Genomic DNA, 25,498 nt, shown 5'->3' with positions numbered 1-25,498 from the left:
TAATTTTTCCCCCATTATTTATTTATTTATTTTATTGAAGTATAGTTGACATACAATATTATATTAGTTTCAGATGTACAACATAGTGATTCAGCATCAATATACATTATGAAATGATCACCATGATAAGTCCAGTAACCAACTGTCACCATACAAAGTTATGAGATTATTGACTATATTCCCTATGCTGTACATCACATCCCCACGACTTGTGTATTTTATAACCGGACATTTGTACCTTTTAATCTCCTTCACCTGTTCCACTGATCCCCCCACTGTCCTCCCTTCTGATGACTACCAGTTTGTTCTTTGTATCTATGAGCTTGTTTCTGTTTTGTTTTCTGAGTTCATTTTTTAGATTCTACATATAAGTGAAATCATAAGGTATTTGTCTTTCTCTGTCTGACTAATTTCACTTAGCTTAATACCCTCTAGGTTTATCCATGTTGTCACAAGTGGCAAGATTTCATTCTTTTTTATAGCTGAGCAATATTCCATTGTGCATATACATATATATCATATACCACAACTTCTGTATCTGTTCATCTATCAATAGACATTTAGGTTGCCTCCATATCTCGCTTATTGTAAATAATGCTGCAAAATGCTGCAATGAACATGGGGTGCAGATATCTTTTTGAGTTAGTATTTTCCTTTTCTTTAGATAAATACCCAGAAGTGGAATTGCTGGATCATATAGAGCTCTATTTTTAATTTTTTGAGGATTCTCTGTACTGCTTTGCATTGTGGCTGCACCAATTTTCATTCCCACTAACAGTGGAGACGGGTTCCCTTTTCTCCACATCCTCATCAACACTTGTTGTCTTTTTGATAATAACCATTTTAACAGGTGTGAGGTGATATCTCATTGTGGCTTGGATTTGTATTTCCTTGATGATTAGTGATGTGGAGCATCTTTTCATGTTTCTGTTGTCCATTTGTATGTCTTCTTAGGAAAAATGTCTATTCAAGTTCTCTGCCCATTTTTCAATCAGATTGTTTGTTTTTTTGATATTGAGTCACATGGGTTCTTTATATGTTTTGGATATTAATCCCTTATTGAATACATCATTTGCAAATATCTTCTGCCATTCAGTAGGTTGCCCTTTCATCTTGTTGATGTTTTCCTTTGCTGTGTGAAAGCTTTTTAGTTTGATGCAGTCCCATTTGTTTATTTTTGCTTTTGTTGCCTTTGCCTGAGGCGACAGATCCAAAAAAATATTGCTAAGACTGAGTCAAAGAGCTGACTGCCTTATGTTTTCTTCTAGGAGTTTTATGGTTTCAGTCTTACATTTAAGTCTTTAATCCATTTTGAGTTTATTTCCGTATATGGTGTAAGAAAATGGCCCAATTTCATTCTTTTGCATGTAGCTGTCCAAACTTCCCAACATAATTTACTGAAGAGAGTGTCTTTTCCCCATTGTATATTCTTGCCTCCTTTGTCATAGATTAATTGATCATATAAGCATGGGTTTGTTTCTGGGCTCTCTATTCTGTTCCATTCATCTATGTGTCTGTTTTGTGCCAGCACCATACAGTTCTGATTACTAATATTTTGTAGTATAGTTTGAAATTAGGAAGCATGATACCTTCAGCTTTGTTCTTCTTTCTCAATATTGCTTTGGCTATTCAAGGTCTTTTGTGATTCCATAGAAATTTTAGGATTATTTGTTCTAGTTCTGTGAAAAGTGCCATTGATATTTTGGTAGGGATTGCATTGAATTTGTAGATTTCTTTGGGCAGTATGGGCATTTTAACAATAGTAATTGTTCCAATCCATGAGCATGATATATTTTTCCATTTATTTGTGTTGTCTTTCTTTCTTTCATCAATGTCTTAGAGTTTTCAGAGTACAGGTCTTTCACCTCCATGGTTAAATTTATTCCTAGGTATTTTACTCTTTTTGATGCAACTGTAAATGGGCACTTTGAATGTATTGTTCCACTCCTTTCTGGTCTGTAAAGTTTCTGGCCTGTAAGTATGTTCTTGTGGGTCTCTTTGCCTTCATCTTATTTGGGACTCTCTGTGCTTCCTGGACTTGGATATCTGTTTCCTTCACCAGGTCGGGGAAGTTCTCAGCCAGTATTTTTCAAATAGGTTTTCTATCCCTTTCTGTCTCTCTTCCTCTTCTGGCACCTCTATAATGCAAATGTTAGTACACTTGATGTTGTCCTAGAGTTCCCTTAAGCTATGTTTGTTTGTTTAATTCTTTTTGTTGTTGGTCTGATAGGCTGATTTCTACTAGCTGTCTTCTAGATCACTGATCTGTTCTTCTGCATCATCTATTGTGCTGTTGATTCACTCTACTGTATTTTTCATTTCAGTTATTATATTCTTCAGTTCTGATTGGTTTTTTCTTATATTTTCTATCTCTCTGTTGAAGTTATCACTATGTTCACCTATTCTTTGCCTGAGTTTGGTGAGCATCTTTATGACCATTACTTCAAACACTCTTTATCTGGTAGATTGCTTATTTCTGTTTTGTTTAGTTCTTTTTATGAGGTTTTGTCTTTTTCTTTTATTTGGAACATATTCCTATGTTTCCTCATTTTTGCCTAGCTCTCTGTGTTTGTTTCTAGATATTAAGTAGATCAGCTGTTATCTCGCAGTCTTGAAGGAGTGGACTTATGTAGATGGTGACCTGTGGGGACTAATAGCGTAATCCCCCCTAGTTGCCAGAGCCAGGTGCTCCAGGTGTGTTCCCCAGGTAGGCTGCATGTGAACTTCCTATTGTGCCTGGGCCACAATTACAGAAGGTGCACTAGTGTATGGGGCTGGCCCTGCAGGGTGGGAACCACTTTGGAGGAACTCTAATGCCCACCGGGGCCACCCACTGAGTGGGGTGAGGCAAGAGCTGCTTTGGAGGTGCTCCAGTGCTGGCCAGGTTCACCCATCAGGTGAGGTAGTGCAGGATCCGTTTTAGAGGTGCACTGGCTGGGGCAGGTCTGCAAAGGAACGTCAGGGGAGGGTGAGTGGCTGCTAGCAAGGTAGGTGGAGACTGTTAGAAATGGTGCCTCCCGGAGCTGGACCAGTTGAGTAGAAGGAGAACCAAAAAAATAAAAAGGTGCCTGCCAGTGCTTCCATCCTCAGAGAAAGTTCCAACAAGTCCCTGCCCCTCCAGCACATGCCCTAAAATTAGTTAATAAATCTCTTTCATGTATAACCTGGGCTCTTTTCAAACTGCTGCCTCTGTACTGGGACTTGGAGCAAGTGAGTTTGTGCATGTGCTCTTTAGGAGTGGAGTCTCAGTTTCCTGTAGCCCCGTGGCTTTCCTGGGCATAAGCTCTACTGGTTTTCAAAGTCAGATATTATGGGAGCCCATATTCCTGTGCAGGTCCCCCAGGCTGGGGAGTTCAATGTGGGGCTCGGGCCCCTCTCTTATCTGGGAGAACCTCACTGGTTGTGGTATCCCTCTCACTTGTGCATTCCTGTTCCAGGGATGTGGGTGCTGTCTAGACGGTATCTCTGCTCCTTCAGCCCTTCTCAAGGTGGCTTTTTCTTTATTTCCTTAGTTGTGGAAAATCTTTTCTGCTAGTCTTCAGGTCATTCTTAGCAATAGTTTTTCTATATGTAGTGGTAGTTTTGGCATGTTCATGGGAGGAGGTGAGCTAAGGATTTTCCTACTCTACCATCTTGATTCAAGCCTCCCACCTGGGTTTTCCTATCTATATAAAGGGTATAATAATAATAGGCTTTACCTGATAGATTCTTGGGAAGCTTAAGTGATAAAATGTGTACCCTGCAGGTGGTTTTCTATGCCACTCTCAGTTCTGCCATAGCCTGTCATTGGCTTTCCTGCAATTCACCACATGGAATTCCCTGACCTCTCTTTATGTCAGTGTCCAGTGAACCACATTTTCTTTTATAGTTTTAGCCCTTTATTCACAACACCACCCAACAGAAATATATGGGCATATCAGGCTTCATGGGAGGTTTAGAGATATGTGCAAGTGCATGGTAGAAACTAGGAAGCAAAAACAATAAAACAAAATGTTATAATATTAGAAACACTTCTTAAAATATCATAATTTACCTAATCACACGCCAGGAATTTCTGAGTAGCTTCTACTCTCTGCTCTGCTCTTTTCTCTATTCTCCTCTAAATTCATGTTTATTTGTAATGTAGAGTGGTTGATCTATTTCTTTGTTTCCTTATTTCCTTGGAGTCCTTACTTCCAGTCCTCACTTTATTATCACCAAAAAACTTATTTTCCCTAAGATATTTAGGATAAAAGGTATTTCCCTAACCAATGATATTTCTCTCCTCAAGCAAAGCTCTGGTGCCAGATGCTAAGGTAACCTCATCACAGCTTTCAAACACCTAGCAGGACCCTGATTAGTCAGGAAGGTAAGTGTGAGCTTGCCTGTTAGGCTGATAGAACTTTGTTAATGTTAAGACAATGTACTTCTCTTCCTAGATTTTTTTTTTAAAGATTGGCATCTGAGCTAACATCTGTTGCCAAATTTCTTTTTTCTTTTTCTACCCGAATGTCCCCAGTATATAGTTATATATTCTAGTTGTAGGTCCTTCTGGGTCTGCTATTTGGGACACTGCTTCAGGATGGCTTGAGGAGCGATGCTAGGTCTGAGTCCAGGATCCAAACCAGTGAAACCCTGGGCCACTGAAGCAGAGTGCATGAACTTAACCACTCGGCCACAGGGCCAGCCCCCTCTTCCTAGGCTTAAAAAAATAACAATAGTGTTATTAGGAATGGCTGTCAAATTGTGTCAAATGCCTTTTTGAAATGATTTTTATTACTGTTTTATGCCTTGATATGAGACTCAGCTTCATTCACAAATATCCCACTTCTTGTTATCTCAGTTCTCCCATTGCTTCTTTAAGTTGGTTACTATGCCTACTTACGTCTTTATTTATGTTTACATAGAGAAGCCAATGGTTCCTGAAGATTAGTAAAAAGAATACTCTTCATTTCCCTAAATCTGAGACTCAAAATCTTGCTCCAGTTTCACACGAAGTCTAAGGACCCAGATAAAGGCCCAGATACAGTTATCTGTATCTGGCTTAAACACAACATATAATAAATAACAACATTTATACAACTGTAACATTTTTTTCATGCTGTTCTAAGTGTTTTATATCAGTTAGTCTATTTATTCCTTACAACAATCCTATGACATAGACACTATTATTACTACTCTTTTTAAAGATAACAAACATAAAGCATAAAGTGACTGTCTCAGGGCACATCGCAAGGACATAATACAGGTGGAATTTGAATCCAGGTAGCCTGGCTTTAACCACTAGACTAAACTTCTTCTCTAATAATTAGAGGAGCTGTTGATGAGGAATATATTTCAAGGGTACCCTATTATAGTGAAAACACCCCCTTTGAAAGTGACTCATTGTAAACTCATATCAGTTATCATCCTAGAAAGATGAGGAGAAATCAGGTCTAATCTAAAAGGCATATGGGGTGGAGAGTGGATTTGGGGAGGAGCTGATAAGAAAGGAAGAGAAATGGCAGAAAATAAAATTTCATAATTTTGGTTCTAACCACGCCTTTTTACCACCCTGGATCATGCTATAAGAAACATTCTATTACCACACCTGTCTTAAATTCCCAGCCGTTGTTCTAGTCCCTAATAACTTGGAGGAGCGTTCTCAGAGTGGCGTCTGGATTACAAACATTGGGAAACACCCAGGTGCTTAGTAAACCTGAAATTCCTGATCTATTCCAGACCAAATGAATCTGTCCTGGGATGGGGGAAGGGAGGGATCAAGGAAAATGCATGTTTAGCAAGAACCACAGGTCGTTTCTACGCACACTAAAGTTTGAAAACTACTGCTTTACAACTTTTCTGCACGTGCCTTGCTCGTGTTGGCCTGTAGCACTGAAATAACTGCAAAGTGATTCTCTTCACCTGGATTCTACATTCCTGGGGACCAGAACAGCAACATCAATAGTGAGCTTGCTTACCTTAGAGCTCGAATTTTCCTTTGATGTGACAAACAAGCAGATTGGAAAATGCAAAAATCTCTTTCCTTGTGAAAGGGAGCCAAAGTTAAACCTCATAAAGTTGCTATGACTAACCTAGCCCTAGTAAATCTATAGGCAGACAGCTTTACAAAATCAAAAGCCCACCAGTCTACTCATAATATTTCTAGGTGCTCTACAGTTTCTTTCTTCATTTGTGTAAGAAATGTTTATGTAAGCATCTCGCATCCTTGGAATCAAGTATTTTGTTTCTGAAGCAGGCTTTGTGGTTTAAAAAATATTTTCAAATGCAAAACTGTAAAAAGTATTCCTATGTGTAAATCTGTTGCTAAATTAAGTAATATAATTCTACCACTTATCACTTCAGATCACCCAAAATATAACAGAGCCAAAAAAATTGATGTCCTAAATCTGTAAGTTGATGGGACTTAAGAAAAAGAGATAAATTGAATAGTCAAATCATTTTCCACATTGAATTTCATAACTTTAAATCTTTAAATTGCATAATAATTTATTCAATAGAATTTAGTCAGCTTCAACTTCTTCATTCTTGGTTTAACATAAAATGACAATTAGAATTCCTTTTAAGACTTGCAATTTTTGAGATAGTAAAGTAAAACTGGACAAGATTCTGTTAATTTGGCTTTATCTAATCTTGAATCATTTTGGATAATGCTGACAAAATAGAGTGTTCTTCTGTTTGGTAGTTGGCTCTTCCAAGGCATATAATTTGAACAAGTTTCTACCTGTATTAATAGTGCTTATCTCACCTCAAAATATGATTCAGTCTATCTGTGCGTGTTAAACAAGTTTTAGTTTCTTGTTGAGTAATGATCTCACAGAGCATTTCTCACTGTGGATTGACTAAACATTTGCTGATCCAAAATAATGAAAGTCATTAGAAGATACTACCAAGTGGATGTTTGAAGTTCATTTCTTTATACGGTGTTCACATTGAGTGAGTATCACTGATAACCCCAAGGACACAATCCCAGGGTCTGTTTATGATAATAATATCTTATACTATCAAACCATCTTTCATCAGGGATCTCAAAGGGATTCTACAACACTAATTTCACCCTTTCCTGAGATAGGTCTGGATGGCTACTGCACAGACCTGAGCAAAGAGAGCTGGAGAACAGCTCCAACCTGTTCAACCCTTGAGAAACTGAGTGGACAGGAGGCCAAAAATGAGCTGTCCTGTCAGCAGCCACAGTGCCACGCAAGACTGAACTCCACCTCAGCTGTTGTCCTAGGAGATTTAGAGAAGTCATTTGTTGTTTGGAATTTTGTCAGGAACTCAAGTGAATTTAGGTGAGAATGTATTCCTTATAAAAACAAGAAAGCTTAACTTCTTGAGTGGATGTTGATATAAGAAGTGGATATATACTTTCTCATACTGTGCATAGAGACAGGAGCCATGAGAGTTAGAAACAAAAGGTGCAATTACTATGATCAAGTCTCTAAGCTACAGTGTTTCTGGCTAGGACCTCCTGGTGGCTTAGGAGTGGCCTCAAGTTATGGTAACCTGAGGTTCAGGTTTGCCCAGATGGTCCAAGTTTACACCTTTTATTGGGACATAATTATAACATTGATCTCCGTCAATCTCAAAAGTGAGACTGTATACGAACACTAAGATCACCTTAACTTAAATGCATAGCTCTATAAAGGCCTTTCTTTAAAAGAAAAGAAATAGAAAGTCGCAGTGAGTGAAGAGAGGATGAGCAGAGATCCTCTAAGCTGTACGTGTCTCTTAAGCAATGTGGATAATGACACCTGCTTTATAGTGTAGTTATGAGGATTAAATGCAGTAATATAAGTAAAGTACCCCTCCACTACACACACTCACACACACACACACACACACACACACCCCAAGGGCCTATAACACAGTAAGCTCTCAAGAAGTTCAAGTCTCCATCTATTCAATTCTCTTTTCCCTTTATCACCCCAAAAGAAAAATATAAGATGGATCCTGTTGTTTCAAAGAAATGTCAGCGAGTTAAAGCATCTCCTTCTCCTTGTAGAGTCCTCAGTGCCGCAGAAATTTTCATGCAGTTCCAGGAAGGCTCTAGGTTCCTAACACTCCTTTTTCGAAGGAATGTAAGAGGAGAAGATGGGAGCTCAGTTCCTCCTGACAAAGTTGGGTGACCAGCCTACAGATTGTAGGAGCCCAACTACCAGATGAGGCCAAAACTTTTAATCCAGATTAATTGCATTTAAACATAAGAAAGAAACTTAATTAAACTATCTAGGATGGGATGAGTATCCCCACAAGTTACCGAGTTCCTTGCCACTCATGAGGACAAATACGGGTGGGTTAATCTTTTGATTAGGATATTGTACATGAGGTTTCCACTTCCAGGGGAGGTTAGCCCAGTACTGGGCATGTCTTCTTCTCTTTTTTCTGTCTATGCTTGTCACTGATTTTGGTCCTGTACAGGTCCCACATTTTCCAAGAAAACGCATCTGGCCTATATGTTTCCTTTTCTGAACTTCTCATGAAAAGCATAATTTAGTCCTTGTTGTTTTCTCATGTTGTTATGCACATTAATTCAAAGGGACCATGCCCTACACTCATTTTGACAGTTCCACAATTCCCAGCTCAGACATATAGTGGACACTCAGTAAGTACTTACTGACTAGAAATACAAGCACATTCCTGCAGAGATTTTCCCATGCCTGTCATAAACACAAATTGACACATACTCGGCATCACTTGTGGCCATGCAACATATTTTTCATGTCTTCACATGAAGCAAGAAACATGGCATTCAGCAAACTCAAAAAATCCATTGGCCCTTTGAGTATGACTCAAACTTTTGACTGTAGAAACTGAAATTACAAAAGCTGTGTCAACTAGGCTGATGGTGAATAAAAGCACAATATGCTTAAACATTACAGTACATATTGCAAGTGAAGCCTGATCAACTAATAAAAAAGTACAAATACATTGAAAATAAGTATAATTGTTGTTCAGAACATAAGACATCTTGGGATATTCTATTGTTTGAAAATGTTTAATATGTTAAGTCAAATTAAAACCAAAACTAAGATTATAGATAAAATGGGATGAAAGTGACATATTCTGGCAAGAACATTGATCATTTCAAATCACTTAGAAGTTTTTGTTAATGTAATTTAATTAACCAGTAGATAAAATCTACTTAAATTGAAGAAAACCATATCTAACATACTATCAGAACTTACAAATGTATGAATAAAAATTTAGCTTACTTGGGAAGCTTTTTCCAAAATTAATGGTATTTTGAACTTAAAATATTAAATTTAGTCTATAAGAATTTGAGATGTGCAAGTATTTGTGTTTATGCAAATGATAAATACAAAATATATTTAGTAATAACTATTGAAATCCGCTCTCTTCTCTATTGTCCCTCTTTTGACTTAATTCTACATTTTCTATGAGATTTTTGTTGTTGCTGCTGTTTTCAGCTTTCTGTTTTTCCACAGAACAGCCAGCAATGAAAATTTATGTGAGACTAGCCAGCAATGAAATTGCCTCTGCCATCCCCTCTCCCCAAGGAGTGCATTATGTGAGAAAGTCAAATCATGTGAATTTTCCCTAAATGGTCTATGAAATCTAAGGGCATTTTGAATTTTTATTGAATTAAAACTCTTTTGGTTTTGAGTTATAGAAACCCTGCCCAAACTAACTGAGACCAAAAAGAAAAGCTTATAGATTGACAAAAACAAAGGATTGAGGCGGGGCGGAGAGGTAGGAGGATCACAGGATGATAGGACAGGGACCCTGGCACAGCCAGGACTCTCTACCTTACCTTATTTTGTCTCTTCATTCGCCTTCACTTTCTTCTACAGGAGATTGTCTTGTGCCTTCACCAGCAGAGAAGAGAGGGCTTTTTTCTTTTAAGCACCATTTTCATTGATCCCAAGAAGACCTGGTGCAGATCTTCATAGGTCATGTGCCACTCTTGTGGCCAGATGAGAGGACTATTGTGATTAAGACCTCCCCCTGAAAATATGGGCTTAAAAGGAAAGGAAGGTGGATTCCCAAAGGAAGAGAAGTGTTGCTCCCGGGAGAATAGAGGAGTGTTAAGAAGAGAACACTACAGTTGTCCTCTACACCTAAAGAATGTCCTTGGGCGCCAAGATGTCTAAGGTGTCTGTCTCTGGCCTACGTGGGACATCAAAAAGTGACACCTTCAAAAACATCTTTTCTTAGTCTTTTAATTATGTAACTTGTTGAAGTGATGGGTAGGGGCACAATTAGAAAGAGAATAGAAATGATCTTGGAATATTGTTTTTTATAAAATCCCTACATGAAATGGGTCCTCGATATATCAAGCTTGGCCTGTGATTTGGCCTGATACCCATGATGCCATTTGATCAACAGCATGGCCTAAGATGCTGCGATTTCTGTCTTTTATGTTATTCTTGGACACCAATCAACTACAGACATCCTTATATTACTAATAAAAAAATGTAGCCTTCGTAAATTCCTATTGCACGTTTATTCAGGATTTAGTCAAAACATCGAATTCTCATTTTACAATCTTCCAACATTCATTTTGGTCCTGGCGTCAGTTATAAATTCCTAAATAAAATTCAGTGGACATGCCTTTTAATAAAACTCAGAGGTTTTCTAACATATGCCATAAATGAAATAGTGACAACAGAGAGCCTGGAAACAACCAGCATGAAATTGAAGATTATTGGGATTTCCTCAAGCTAAAATTTTATAATTGCATTCTTTAAGAAGCTAGATACTTTATCTACTTTAGCTGGATACTTTAACCTACTTTCTGTGGAACCATTTTGGAAAGCAAACGTGTACCTGTTTAACATCCAGCTGAGTGTTAAATACTCTTGAGTATTCTCAAACACTGATCCACACATACCGCGTTAGAAGCACCTGGAGAGTTTTTTAAAATATACTAATGATTGGGTCCAACCTTACCAAATTCTGAGTCAATAGGTCCATGTTGGGTCTTTCCACTGTTTTATTTTGTTGGTTTGTTTTTTTAATTTCCCAGGTGATTCCAATGCACCACCATGTCGAGAAATCATGAATTTAAACTCAAATGCCTAATCTTTCTGCAGATCTCACTAGCAATAATTTGCAAAGTGTATTCATGCTATATAACTCATGAAATAACTCTGTTCTTAAAAATCAGAGTATTAGTAAAGGAGACTGGATTTTCATCCCGGCAAAAAAAAAAATCCTATGTAACGGTAGGTAAAGCCTATATTTTTCTCATCTATAAAATGAGAGATTTAGATGAGATGATTTTTAAAGTTCCTTTAAGTCATAAATTTATTTCATTTATGTAATCCTATAGAGTTGGATGTGAACAAGAAATGTGAGTAGAAATGTTTATTATAATTTCCCTCAAAAGTATATGGGTCCTATAAAATGCTGGAAAAATGTAAAGCAAATCAAAAAGCCATAAATAAATGAGATCAGCTCCTGAATCAAATCCATGCTCACAGCTGAATGTATCTGAGAGGCCAGCATTAGAGTCACATAATGATTTAACCTGCCTCGGTCAGCATGGTGGTATAATTTCCTAGATAATCAAGAATAAGCATGGTGACATGTCTAGAAAGTAGCTGTCAGTGTGCTGAGCTTGGGAAAGAACACTTTGCGGGGTGGGTGGGGTGAACTTCTTTTTCAGTGAGCTGTCACGCCTGTCTGATTAGGACGCTGTGAGTCACTGTGTACTTGGCCTACTCTCAACTGAAACGCACATTTGCCTTTCTCTCTTTGGTCTCTCTTACTTATCATCATGGAAAAAAATTCACAAACTATAGATTAAGATATTACTTCTCAAAAGAAATATTCCATTTGGGAGGCACATCTAACTTCCCAGAACCTTATATTGGTTGGATTAACTTCAACCTAAAAATATTATCTATGATGAAAGGCTCTACATATTTGCATTGCTCTCTTAAGTTTTTATTCTTAAACAGTACTGTAAGCATATGTACTTCTTGTCCCATTGAGAAATGATCGTGAATTAAGTATTAAATAGTGATTGCTAGAATTTCATGTGGCAATATTACAAATCATTTCTTAAACTTTTGAGATTATTTTTGTCTTTACTCTGTTGCAGTACCATACTTCCATTCCCCTCCTACTGTTATTATAAAGATATGATCCCACAATGGAGAAGAGAAATTGTCATGTGTTTTATTTAGGGTAAATAGCTTCATCTAAGCAAATTCTACAAAATGTTGGTTATTTGTCTCTACTTTTCATTTACTTCTAATGAGAGTCAAAGGCCCTTCCTTTTGAGTCATTCAATAAGAATCAGATTCCTTATTGCAAATTTAACTTTGGACCTTGGAAATAAACTGCTTTAAATAAGACAACCACATTTAAAGTGTTCTTTCCTGCCCATTCATCATGCTGTACAGATCTAAGATTTCTTCTTGCGACATCAGAGAAGCTCTGGTATCACCAGTTCCTCCTTTCCTCTCTTGGGTTTTTATTCTTCAAGTTTAGATATCTCCCTTCTTTAAAGAGCTAAGAAATCTGACACTGAATTTTAGATATGTACAAGCAGATAAAACTTGATTTTCTTCCAAGAATTCCAACTGACTTTTGATGCTCCTTTCGTCAATGATTGACTTCATTACGACGCTCGCAGAGTGGTGACAAATCCAGGCTTGCCAGGTCAGAGAACTAGGCCACCTCTCTCACCTAGCAAAAAACATTCTGTTGGTGCATTCAAACCCATTTTGAGGTGTGGGGCCAGTAGTTTGGTCAAAGTAAAAATGCACATTTACTAAACATACCTGACATTGTAAAAGTCCCTCCAAAAGCAAAACTTTTAGACTGTATGAAAGCTAAAATATCTGATACGTGTATAGAGTGCATGTGTCAAAGTTTAAAAATAAAATGCAAGATTTAGGTGTGTGATTAACATTCATGTAGAGGAATGCAGATCATATTTGTGGGCTGCTGCCAATGCCCATTTTCTGAGGAGCGAAGCGGCAATCAAGCTGTCACAGCAGCCTCCAGGTCTCTCCCAGGTGTCCTGTTAGTGATGGTTTCTGTGCACCCATCTATGTAAAATTCTCCAGCCTTGCATCCAAACCCATAGCTCCTCCACGGTGAGACTTGCCCCATTCGTCTTCTGAGGTCAGACTAAAGCCAGGCGAAAGTCCTGATTGCTGGCTGAGATAATCTGGAATAATTTGATTCCATTTCGCAACTTCTCAGCTGGGCAGTGGTGGCAGTTTAATTGTTATAACTGACGGATCCCATAATGCCTTTCCTGGAGATTGGTCTCCATATCAAAAACCCTCCTGTTATCTTGACACTATTGCATTTGACTTAAAAGTTTAAACTCTGCGAACTTCAGGAAGTCTCTTGTTATGAGAGTTTGACAGCTCTGTTTGTGTTAGCCTTGACCCATAGGTTAGCAGAGAAAAGTTCCTTTATTGCCTCCTGGAGGAAATAGATCTTATATAAGAATGCTAGATATTATAAAAATGCGAAATACACAGCAAGAGAAGCTAGTGTTGAAGCTCTCTCTATTAGTAACTCTTTCACTGCTTCAAGAAACTTCTGGGCACTTTTGCCATGGATTCTCTGTGTGTTAGAAGTAAGTGTCCTATTAAAGGAATACACATATATAAACTTTTTTAAGTTTAACATGAAAATTAAAAACAAAACTAGGCCTTTCTATCATTTTTATTTTAGTGAGTTTTTTGTTGTTCTCATTTTAAATTTGTGGTGTTCCTCTAGCTTATGAATATCTGAGCTGCCCCCAGTCAGATAGTTATTATGAAATATTTTGAAACTTGAATTGGGAAAGACTGACAGCGTTGGGGGGGTGCGGGGGAAGGAATAGCTGTGACTAGACTTTCTCCAGGTAGAAAGCAAGGCCATGGAACCCAGGAGTCAATACTCATTCTTTTACTAGCATCAGATGCAAACTGTTTTAGAATCTGAGAATGGGGTTTAGGAAGGCATGACATAATTTAACTTAAAAATGGATAGCAAATTCACCCAGCCTTGTTACCTTATTTGTGGCAAAACTAGGCATTAAACTACATAAGTTTACTACACTTAAAAATGAAATTAGACTACAGTTATTTAAAATCTCCAACTTTGCTCTTTCCAGAACAATCTGAATTTTGCAGGTGATACAGGAGAGAGGGGAAGTATTTGCATCTGTACTCAGCTGCCTTTTTTTTAATTTTATTTTTCCTTTTTCTCCCAAAGCCCCCCAGTACATAGTTGCATAATTTTAGTTGTGGGTCCTTCTAGTTGTGGCATGTGGGATGCTGCCTCAGCATGGCTTGCTGAGCGGTGCCATGTCTGTGCCCAGGATTCGAACCGGCGAACCCTGGGCCACTTAAGCAGAGCGTGTGAACTTAACCACTGGGCCACGGGGCCGGCCCCTCAGCTGGCTTAAGTTATGTGTTCAACCATAAAATAAGATTTCTTTGAGTTGATCTAACAAAACTGTAAAAAGATTATACAAAAATTCAATTGAGAGGAATAGAAAAATAGTGTCTTATCTTTTACCTTTAAATTTCCTAATAAGCAGCATAGCATTGTGAGAGGTTCATATATGTGAAAACTCTATGAGAAGTAGAACCAACCACAGAAATTACTATAATGCAGGCTCAAGTTAATAGCTGTATATTTTAGTACCAGAATTAAGATTATCAAATCATGAACAGTCAAAAAAAGTAGCTCAAGTAAGATGAGAAAACATTTACTTTTGTTTGCTTCCACTAGAGAATAGGAATCAAAGGTGAAAAGAATGCAAGAAGTAGGACACTACGGTCTTAAATGTTTTTTAATCTTACTACCCCTTATATGAAAATTCACTTCCAAATCGTGAAGATGACAAATGTGTTATGTATATTTTGCAGATTCTAAAGTATCAGTAGCCAATTAATGGTTCTGAATCAAGGGACCAGATGTTTCAGACCCATGTTATGTAATTTAGTAAGCCGATTGCATGTTTAAATCCGTTAGTTCTTTAATAAAATATTGTTTTAATATAATTATAGTAAATTAATAATAATGGATAAATAAAACACATGCCTAAGCATTATATTAGAAATGTCTGATTTTGAGGTACATTTACTACGTGCTGAATACAGGATTTAACAACTTCCATACATTATGAGGTTTAATCCTCAGAAGAACCCAATGAGTTAGTTAATACCTGTTTCACAGTGAGGAACCCGAAAGGCAGAAAGAGGTTAAGTAATTTGCTTCGTTCACACAGTTAGTGAAAGAGGATGGAGCCAGAATTGAGACTGAGACATTTTGCTCCCAGAAATATGCCATTGTGATAAATGTTGCTGACAGTCAGCTTTCCTTGGGGACACACCTGTACCTACTTGAATAAGCAGACACAGTCTGTCACGTGGAATACTAAGCCAGGGCTCAGGAGCTGGGCTCAGTTAACACAGAGGCAGTTGCCGTATCTTTGGTGTGTTAGAAAGAGCATGAGGGTTTCAGGCAACCTGACTGTCACAGACTCACTTTGTGATCCTGAGCAAACTGCCTGACCATTCCGTGTTGCAGTGTTCTTTTCTGTAAAGTGAAAAATAAGCGTGGTACCCTATGCAGGGTTGTCGAGAGGATAAAATGAATATGAAAGCACCTCCACCATGTCATTCTATCAATTCATGCTTGTATTCTCCCCTTCCTTATGTTCTACAGGCCTCACGTTGCTGATTTGTGATGTAGAAATGAGACTAAGGACCTGCTTAACTCGCACGGGCCCCAGACATTGTAAGGATGTAATATTTCAGATACATTGACTTAAAAATATACTTTTCTGAAGCAAAATTATCTACAAATAAGACAAACTGTGTGTATTTTGGGGGGAAAAGTCTATTGTTTTTAAAATAGTTGTGCCCAATCAATCTCTTTAATTCCAGAATATTACTAATATAACTTTTTTTTTTTTTAAAGATTTTATTTTTTCCTTTTTCTCCCCAAAGCCCCCTGGTACATAGTTGTGTATTCTTCGTTGTGGGTTCTTCTAGTTGTGGCATGTGGGACGCTGCCTCAGCGTGGTCTGACGAGCAGTGCCATGTCCGCGCCCAGGATTCGAACCAACGAAACACTGGGCTGCCTGCAGCGGAGCGCGCGAACTTAACCACTCGGCCACGGGGCCAGCCCTACTAATATAACTTTTAAACAGGAGCCATCTACTGTCATGTTTAATATTACGTGCAGTTCATAAATTGATGCAAATACTCAGAACTTGCAGAAATAATTATTATCATTCAAAACCAAGAAATATAGAGCTAATAATATGCATGTTTGTAGTATTTTGACTGAATACAACTTGCTGGAAAGCTCTGCTCATAAACTCCATGTTCTTCCCGAGAAGCTCATTTCACAAACTGTAGAATTATACCTTTATGCATGTCTTTACTCATTCAACAAATATTTATGGAGAGCCTGCTCTGCTGTGTGCCAGGCACGGAGTTCGGCCCAGGGGATACACTGGCGAACTGGAGAGCTGTGAGCCCTGCCCTTGGGGGCAGAGGTCTTGTGGCAGGGGGCAGATAAGTAAACAGCACTGTGGTGCATGCAAAGGGGCCATGGCAGGGAAAGGGCAGTGGGCGTTGGGAGCACACACCAAGGTTTCCAACACAGACATCACAGAGGGGAGTCAGCAAGGCTAGTTGGTGGGAATGACCTTCAAGCTACTCTCTGAAGGATAAGAATTACCAAGTAAAGGGGAAGAGTCAAGGAAACAGCATGTATGAAGGTCAACAGGAAAGCTATATAAGAAACGGAGGGAAGTTTGATCTGGTGTGAGCATAGAGCTTGAGGTGGAGAGTACCAAGAAATGAGGAAAATGAGCTAAAGAAAAAGCAGCTTTTATGGGGTTTTTCTAGCAATACTTGAAAATGTGGGCTTTCTTCTAACGGCAATAGGTTTGAGCCACTACAACATAACTGGTGTAGGAGAGACATTTAGAAACCACTAATGTCCACTTTGATGTCAAATTTCTTAGAGTAGATTATGCTTCCATATCTGCAGAGGCTTCACTAAACTGCCTGGCATCCTTCTATGTTGCCTCTCTTTGTTAGAGTACACGATTGTGGTCAATACAGCCATTTCACAGGTAAAAATGAAAAGCATCCTTATAGGCAAGCATCTGCTTTCCAAAGCAGTCATTGACTGCAGCAAGAGAGGCTGCAACATCTTCAACCTGCCCATACTTCCTCCCACTGTCGTGCATCTTTGGCCATATCTACTGTATACCCGTCTCCCGAGGCAACCCCCCTCTTTGCAAGTGAAGCAGTGGAACTGTTCTGTTCTGGGTGTTCAGTGCTACAGGTTTGAGAGCATCTCTAAAAAGTTTCTCAAGCCAAAATGCAACCCCCAACCTAGCATCAATCACCCCACTTCATAGAAGTACAATATGTGGTGTTTTTCGCATTGCACCGTGAAAAGAAGCCCTGAACTGAATAAATGCTGAATGGAGGCCTTGATTCCTGCTTCATTGTGTCTTTACTTCATGTATACAAAGGACATGGAGCTTGGAAGTCAAAAGACCTGAACTTTAATGCCAGCTCTACTACCTATCATTTCTGTGATTCCAGCAAATAGCTTAGCCAGTGTAGCTGCGTTCCCTTCTCCTGCGAAAGTGGGATCACACTTGTGCTTCGATGGCTTTGAAAAGATATGTGAGAGAACTACAAGGAAAAGCTCCTAACGTAAAACTTAATAAGTGATAAGAACTGCCGTTTGTTAAGTACGTACTATGTCTGGCTACATTGCTTATTTAATCCCCATACACCCCTTTCATAGGTATTACTTTTCACTCTCTACAGGTGAAGAAAATAAGACCTAGAGAGGTTAACTAACTTGCCTAAAGCCACACATCCAAGTGGCAGAGCTGAGATTTGAACCTCGTTCTGGCTTATACTAAAGCCATACTCAACGCTCCAGTGGACATCCTCCTCTTCCTCCCTCTTTTTCACATAGCAACCACAGTTGCACATAGTGCTGCAGGTTATAATTTAAAACACTGAATAAAAAAATATTTTTAATCACAAAAACCTAAATACATACTTATGTATGTATCATGCACATAATTTCATGAGCAACACATTTTTGCAATATAATTAATTCAAGTAATAATTCTGTCCCACCCTGATATTATGTTTGTCCCGTTCCTGATACTATCTTCCGTGTTCTAGAGATGTGCAATCCTGCTTGTGCTTGCTCAAGTGAAACAGACCCAACTGCTCCGTGCCTCTCACTCCCAGAGTGACATGAAGCCTTCCGGCTGCCTTGGCTGAGTCATAGAGTGACGAACATAGAGCCAACAAAGAAAGGGAGCAGTGTCCTTCTAGTAGAGCCACAATGTAAAGGAAGACATTCAAGCCAGTTCCAGCAAGTGTAAATGATTTATTGGGAGAGCCCCACCCCACTAGGCCCAGCAATTTCCCATTTGTCCCTTCCCAATCCTACCCCTCCCACGTCTCCACCCTCCTCCTGCCTGCCCTTCCCAGGCACCTCCCTCTTTTTATGGTGATTGCACCTCTCCAGCTAACAGCTCACACACCACACCCTGTCTACTGTATAGCTCTGGCTCCAGCGGATCCTCTTTGTCCCAACCCTCAATCCCTCAGCTTCTACCTTAATGAAGCCTTTCATTTATGTCCCCTCCCTGACTCCTCCACAGACAGCTCCCACCTAGATTCCTCAGCCTGTCTTCCTGCATTTCCCATTTCATTTAATGGATCCTTTCCAAATTACTTCAAACCACAAGCAAAAGCAGATTAGCTGAGTAAACCTCCTGGAAGACTCTTCTCAAAGACAGATCATCTTATATGAATGGACTGCTAGAGTCCAATGAGTCAAGTCACCTCCTGAGTCATGAGGCATACCTCATATAAATGCTGCATGATGTCCATTTTAGTGTAGAGAGACAATCACTAACTACTGATTAACAACTTAGATGGTGCTTATTTCCTTAGAGTAATCATAATAATACAAAGAATAATAATAAATTCCATTTATTGGTCCAGAACTCACTGCGTGGCAGGTGCATTTCATTCAGTTGCTCATTCAATCCTCATAACCATCCTGTTTAGGTAGGTATTTTTACCCTAGTACACAGACATGTAAATTAAGACGGAAAGAAACTGACACTTGTTTGTTGTCAAAGGGACTGAAGTACTAGAACTAGGTTAAAATACAACCTCTCTAAATGTAAAGTCTGCCCATGCTTCCTGACACCTCCGGCATCTGCTCTTCCCTCCATCTGTCACTGGCACATCCATCCTCTTCATCACAAAGACTAGAAACCTCATAGTCATTGGTGGTCCCTCCTTACTCATCACTCTCCTTAAATAATTCCTTGCTAGAATCTTGTAGATTTTATTTATTTAACAGTTTTTCAGTCTGTCTTTTTTTTCTCCCTTCTCATTGCAACCACCCTAGTTCCAGCTTTCAGTACCTTTCTCCTAAACTATCACAATGCCCTTCTGATTGGTCATACTGTCTCTCTCTCTCTCTCTACAAATACAGTCTTTATACTGCTGCATATGCCTCCTATTTAAAAAGAAAAAATTCATTATCTTTCTACTTCTACTTGGGTAAAGATTCTCATCCCAGCATTAAAAAAAAAACCCCTTTATAAAATGAGGTCCAGTCTATGTGTTGTCATATTTATCTTAAGTGATCATAGAATATCACAAGGGTGGTTTGGGAACAGAGATGAACCACACAAACAGATTTAAGATTGGGACTAAGATGTGTAGAAGGACACTGATTCCAGAAGAGACACTTGGTTCGTAGGAAACCAAGGCAAAGCTTCATGCAAAGAGGTGATAAATATTGAGGGCCAGAAATATTGTGGCAGGAAGAGCATTCACAAGGAACGGATTCATTCAGGAGATACAGGACTGATACAGTTTAATGGCAAATAGGGGTAGTGTTGAAGGAAGTAGGGAAAAGAATGAGTCAAAGATGGTGCAGTTTTGAGTTTAAGTGAATTAGAAGACAAAGAGGAAACAGTAAAGAGGGCATTTGATCTAGAAAGACAGGAATTCTGCTTTGGACATACAACTGTAAGCCAATTTATCCTAACCTTGTGATGATGAACTTTTGGTGCTACTGACATGACCTGGTACACCTAACAAAATGAATTAAGCAAATACAAATTTTTGCCTTAATCATCAAAGAATTGTCTCATCTTTAAAAATCGCATGCTGATTCCAAAGACTAAATCCTAGATTCTGTATGAAAGAGAGAACTGTGTTATGCTTCAGTCAGTCAGAAACTCATCGGTGTTGTCAGGATCCCTTTTTGTAGTTAATTTCTATGATTTCCTTTGGCTTTAAATAGTAGCTAGAAGATTTTCCCCCAAAGCTTATTGGTAACATTAATATGTAATGAAGTGGAAAAGAAAGAATCCCACCTCAGTCTTCTGTCATTAACCTCCTCCACACTTTAAATGAACATTTGCATTAATATATCTAGATTGGCGAACTTAGGTTAGTGACCAAAACTATTTCAAGGCTATTGATCAATGATATTAGGGCAACTCTATTTATGAATAACAAATCCCAAAATGAACACTTGTCGAAGAACAGCTCCCACAGTGCTTAAAATTCCCATCATTTTATTCATTCTTTTTGTATGTAAGTGCAATTATTCAAACAATAGAGGGAGAAGTCAAAGGATTTTTAGAAATGTGAACAAAACTGATCATAATTATAAATTACCATCACCATTCTTTTGGAGAGCAAGGCAATATAAATTGAATAAATAAGCCATATAATTTATGTAAATCATTTAGCAGTGGATGGTCACTTGGAACATACTTAGGTAAAGAAAACATGTCTCCAACATACCGCATAGTTCTTTAGCACACCCACAAGCATTCTTTAGTGAGTGAACAATTTGATGCCTCATAAGATGGTGAGGAGAGACTGACAATGCATATTTGTGAGGAAGAAAAAGATTAATCAGAATGTTAACTAGTTAAGAAGCAAACAATTAGTTTTTAAATTAGTACATGTTATAATGTGCATCATGTTGAATCTGGCTGAGTCACAGAACAAGAGAGAAGCTCATTCAAGTTCTAAGTCAGTGTTCTCTGTGAGGGAGGACTGTTTGAGAAACACTCTCTTGAGATTTCACACTGGAATCACTCAGACCTTTAAAGGAGTCAGAATAAATTTGAATTATATTTATAGTATATTTGCTAAAGATCACCAGCCCTAAACTACTCCAATTCCAAATTCTGTGTACAGAAACACAAACAATTCACCTCTCTTTTTTAAATGTATTTTTTAACTCACAGTAAAATTTACTCTTTGTGGTGTTGAGTTCTAAGCATTTTGACAAATACATTGAGTTATAAATCCACCATCAAAATTATCATAGAAAAGAGTTCCATCACCCCCCCAAATTTCCTCATGTTGCCCCTTCATAGTAAGCTACTCCCCAGACTCCAGCTTGTCAACTACTGATAAGTTCTTCCATCTTGTAGTTCTGCCTTTTTCCAAATGTCATATAATGAAATCCTATGGTATGGAGGGGTTTTTTTGGTTTGCCTTTTTCATTTAGCAAATGCTTCAAGATTCAACCATGTTACTTATGAGTATAAACTCTGTTTCTTTTTATGGCTGAGTAGTATTTCATTGTATGAATGTGCCATAGTTTGTTTATCCAGTCACTCATTGAAAGACATTTGAGGTTTTTATAATTTTTAACAATTATGACTAAAGTTTTATTATAAATATTTACATATAGGTTTTTATGTGAACATGCATTATTTATTTCTCTAGGGTAATTATTCAGAGTGGGTTCCTGGATCATATGGTAAGTATATGCTTAACTTTATAAGAAAGGAAAAAATTTTTTCCAAAGTGGTTATACCATTTTGCATTCTCACTAGCAATAAATAAGAAATACAGTTTGGATCTCTTTGTGTTTTAGTTTGGGTAATGCCTACTGACCTAATGCAATTAGCCTATTGACTAATTATTTCCTCAGTTGTATCAAGTCTTCTAAAGAGGCTTATAATAATATTCTTCATCTCTGTTACTATATTTTTCATTTCTAACATTTCTATTTTATTCCATCTTATAGTTTCCATCTTTCTGCTGAAATTGCTTATCTGTTCTTGTATGTTGTCAATCTTTTCCTTTAGAACCTTTAACATATTAATCACAGTTATTTTAAATTTCTTTTCTGATAGTTCTCTTCTCTCTATCATATCTGAATTTGGTTCCATTGATTGCTTTTCTCTTGGTAGTGTACTACTTTTTCTTGCCTTGTGGTGTGCTCCACAGTTTTTTGTTGAAAGTTGGATATCTTGTGTAGGAATAGAAACTGAGGCAAACAGCTTCTATGTGTGCATGCGCCTTTCATCATACTAGACCCTTATTGTGGGGAATTGTCAATCTAGGAAGGGGTTGAATTGGGTCTGGGTTTTCTTGTTGCTATGGTTACAATCAGTATACCACGCATGGCATTCAAATTCTTCTAGAGATAGCTTGCAGTTAGGGTGGGGACTGATTTGTGGAGTTTTTTCTCAATATCTGCTTTACCTTTAGCTTGAGGTCTCCCCTTTCTGCCATGCCTCAGAAAGGGCATCCCTCTCCACACTCTTGTAACCCTCCCAGCATTATTTCACTGTTATCTGTTGCTTAATGCCTGTTACCTTGGTGGGAGGGAAGCAAGAGGAGGGGTCTATTATTTTGATTAAGCATCAGTCTTACGCAAATGCGATGTCCCTGGATCTTGAGGATGTGGCCTTCTTAGTGCTCCTGCCCCACCTACAAGCTGTAGTTCTGGACTCCACACATATTCCTACTTTGTCCTGCAAGGCTAGAGAGTTTTTTCTGTTCCCTACACACAGATAGAATGGTTTTCCCCAGAGCCAAAAGTACAGCAGTGTGTGTTATTCCTCTGCCTGCAGTTTCAGGCACGTATTCCATAGGAGAGATAAGGAAGAAGGTCTGCACAGGGCTTCCTGCCTTTACTACAGAGACTACTATTCCCCTCCTCCAGGCTTGTACCATCAAATTGCTTTCTCAAGACTCTCATCAATCTTTTTTTTGAGAACCAGATGAGGTTCCTGGAGAAGAGTCTGCAAGAAGGTGTGAATGGCCCTTATATCTATAGCCCCCCGGGGCTCCACACTCTCACCAGGTCACTCTTGGCTTCCACCAATTCCTTTAATTCCTTAGCTGGATTCTTCTTAGTTTGCCTGGTCACATCTGCCCCAGGTAAACAAGTGCTCACATCCCTCTCTTCCCGCAGGCATTTTTCTCTTTTTATCTTTTAGGTTACTTAGTTGCACTATGACCTCAGTCCTCTCATGGGTTCAAAGTAAAGTTAGGAATTTGTAGTTTGTCTGAATTTTTGTGTCACTGTTATAAGGATGAGAGTAATGCCCTTTCCAGTTGTCAACATCCCAAGAGAAAACTGGAAGTCTTCACATCTTTTTTGAGTCGTCACAAGCATTTAGGATTACTGCCCTCACCCTTCAATACGTTAGCCTTAAACAACACATTAGCCTTAAACATCTGCTTTTGTTCACTAACATGTCGACCAAACTTCATTTTTACGGCCAAAAGTTCTTCACAAGTTCGATCCATTTTATCCCTATGGAACCCTGATTACCCTTGTACACATCTGAGTTGCTGGGCTGAAACCACAGCACACTACTGCGGCAGTCAGAAGAACTGGTTTATCTAGTCTCTTACTAACAGTATGACTCTGAGCTTAATTTTAATGTCTTTTGATCGCAGCTTTCTCAAATCAGGAAGTCAGGGCAGATGGCCTTTATAATCTTTTCTTCTGTAATAATTTTTGAAATAATCTGTTATTTTTAATCTTTTTTGTGTTAATAACTCAACTGTCTCATTATGTTTAGTTATTACCATGAAGTTTCGCCAGAGTAACAAGTCTACAGCACAGTATTTAATCCAGCAAATCTGGGAGTGAAACTGCCGAGGTTAAAATCTTACTCCACCACTTTGATATTCTATATACCTTGGGCAAATTACTTTTTCTAAGCCTCAGTTTTCTCATATATAAAGTGAAAATGACAAAATAAAATATTATACAGTTATTTTAAAATAAAGATGTAAATGGTCTAGCACAGAGTCTGTTAGAGCTGAACAGACAATATTTAAAAGTCTTCCCAAACCATGGCTGAAAATCAAACTGGGGCCAGGCATGTGACTTTCTCTCATTGAGGATAGCAGCGGAGGAAGGTTGACTGACATTTGCAAGTGTCCTAGTTGGAGCTTAATATCTGGGACTTTTTAAAAATTCATTCAACATTAAGGAAAACTAAGACTATACCGTGGTACTAGAGTTTTGGGAAAGGGCTAGTCTTATCAAGAAATTTTGTGCTGGCCCTTGTCTTCTTGGATCAGTAATTTCAAGTTGTTGTCCTAAAGAAAATCGGCAAGTACTAAATGACAGTACATATTTTCCTCCTTTTCACGTCGCATTTAAAAAAAAAAATCTTTCCTGAGTAGAACATTTATTTCTGCTTGATGAAGTGTGCTTTATTTTGATTTTAAAGAGAATAATAGAAAGAACTGAGAAAGTTAAAAAGGAATGACGTTGATAAATTTAGGCCAATTCAAAAAGTAGAAGGCACATGGTTGGAGAATAACAACCAAAAGCCAAAAGAATACTTGGTTAATTTATAGTTTTTAATGACATTAGAGAGTCTGCTCTCATTTTGTGGTTGCATCATTCCTTTTGGGGAATCTCTTAAAAATACAGATTCCAGATCCCTACCCTACCAGATATTCTCTCTCATTTAATCAGCTAGGCCCAAGAAGTCTATTTTAACACACTCCCTACGTTACTCTGGTGCATTTTCAGATTTGGAAATTGCTACTAGATCACCGGGGTCATTAACCACGTTTTAAAGACTAATTATAGTGTGGTCTTGAAAATGCCCATAGTCAACCATTACAGAGTTGAGCTTAATATGAGTAAGGCATTCACAGAAGTCAGCACAGGCTCTCCCAAAGGTCAGGATAATGAATGTGGACAAAACTATAAAATGAATCTTAACGTAGCCTCAAGTCCCCTGTGTTGGTGCTGGATGATTCCTGGGCTCTTCCATCTTCACCCACAGTTGAGGGCTCATCGGTCTCCTAATTCCTCCACTTCATCCTGAGAACTTTTAACCTAACACTCCAAGATTAACAACACTTCCCTCAGCTGCAATTCTGATCTTGATCTTAAACTGAGGTTCTGATAATAGCTTCTGCCTTTTCCCTTGTGACCAAGCTCCAGTTTTATGTGCTAATCTCTCTAGAATTGGTGACCCTGTTTTATTCATGCCAATTCCTCTCTTCCCTGGCTAGGAACTGAAGAACTCATACTAACACCAAACCCAGTGGCTGGGTCTTGTTGCCAGAGGGCAGGTTTCACTGATATTGGCAGCCAAATTGCCTGCGTGCTCTCCATACTATCACCTGCTCCTGGATCCCATGACTGAGCTTTCTAGTCCAACAGCTTGATTCAAATCCCAGTGTCCACATTCGCAAACTCATGATTCAAGCTAACTTAT

At 38.5% G+C, this 25,498-nt stretch overlaps 1 protein-coding gene across 5 annotated transcripts in view; it reads right to left on the bottom strand.

Annotated features, from left to right (window-relative positions):
* DSC1 (desmocollin 1) overlaps positions 1-25,498 on the bottom strand; it is a 345,309-nt gene that overhangs the window by 53,680 nt on the left and 266,131 nt on the right. The window lies entirely within an intron of this gene.

This window comes from Equus asinus, chromosome 7 (assembly GCF_041296235.1).
Source record: "Equus asinus isolate D_3611 breed Donkey chromosome 7, EquAss-T2T_v2, whole genome shotgun sequence".
In the NCBI taxonomy this organism is placed as follows: Eukaryota; Metazoa; Chordata; class Mammalia; order Perissodactyla; family Equidae; genus Equus; species Equus asinus.
Note: the sequence above shows the minus strand (reverse complement) of the source record. Positions and strands in the feature narration are given on the sequence as shown.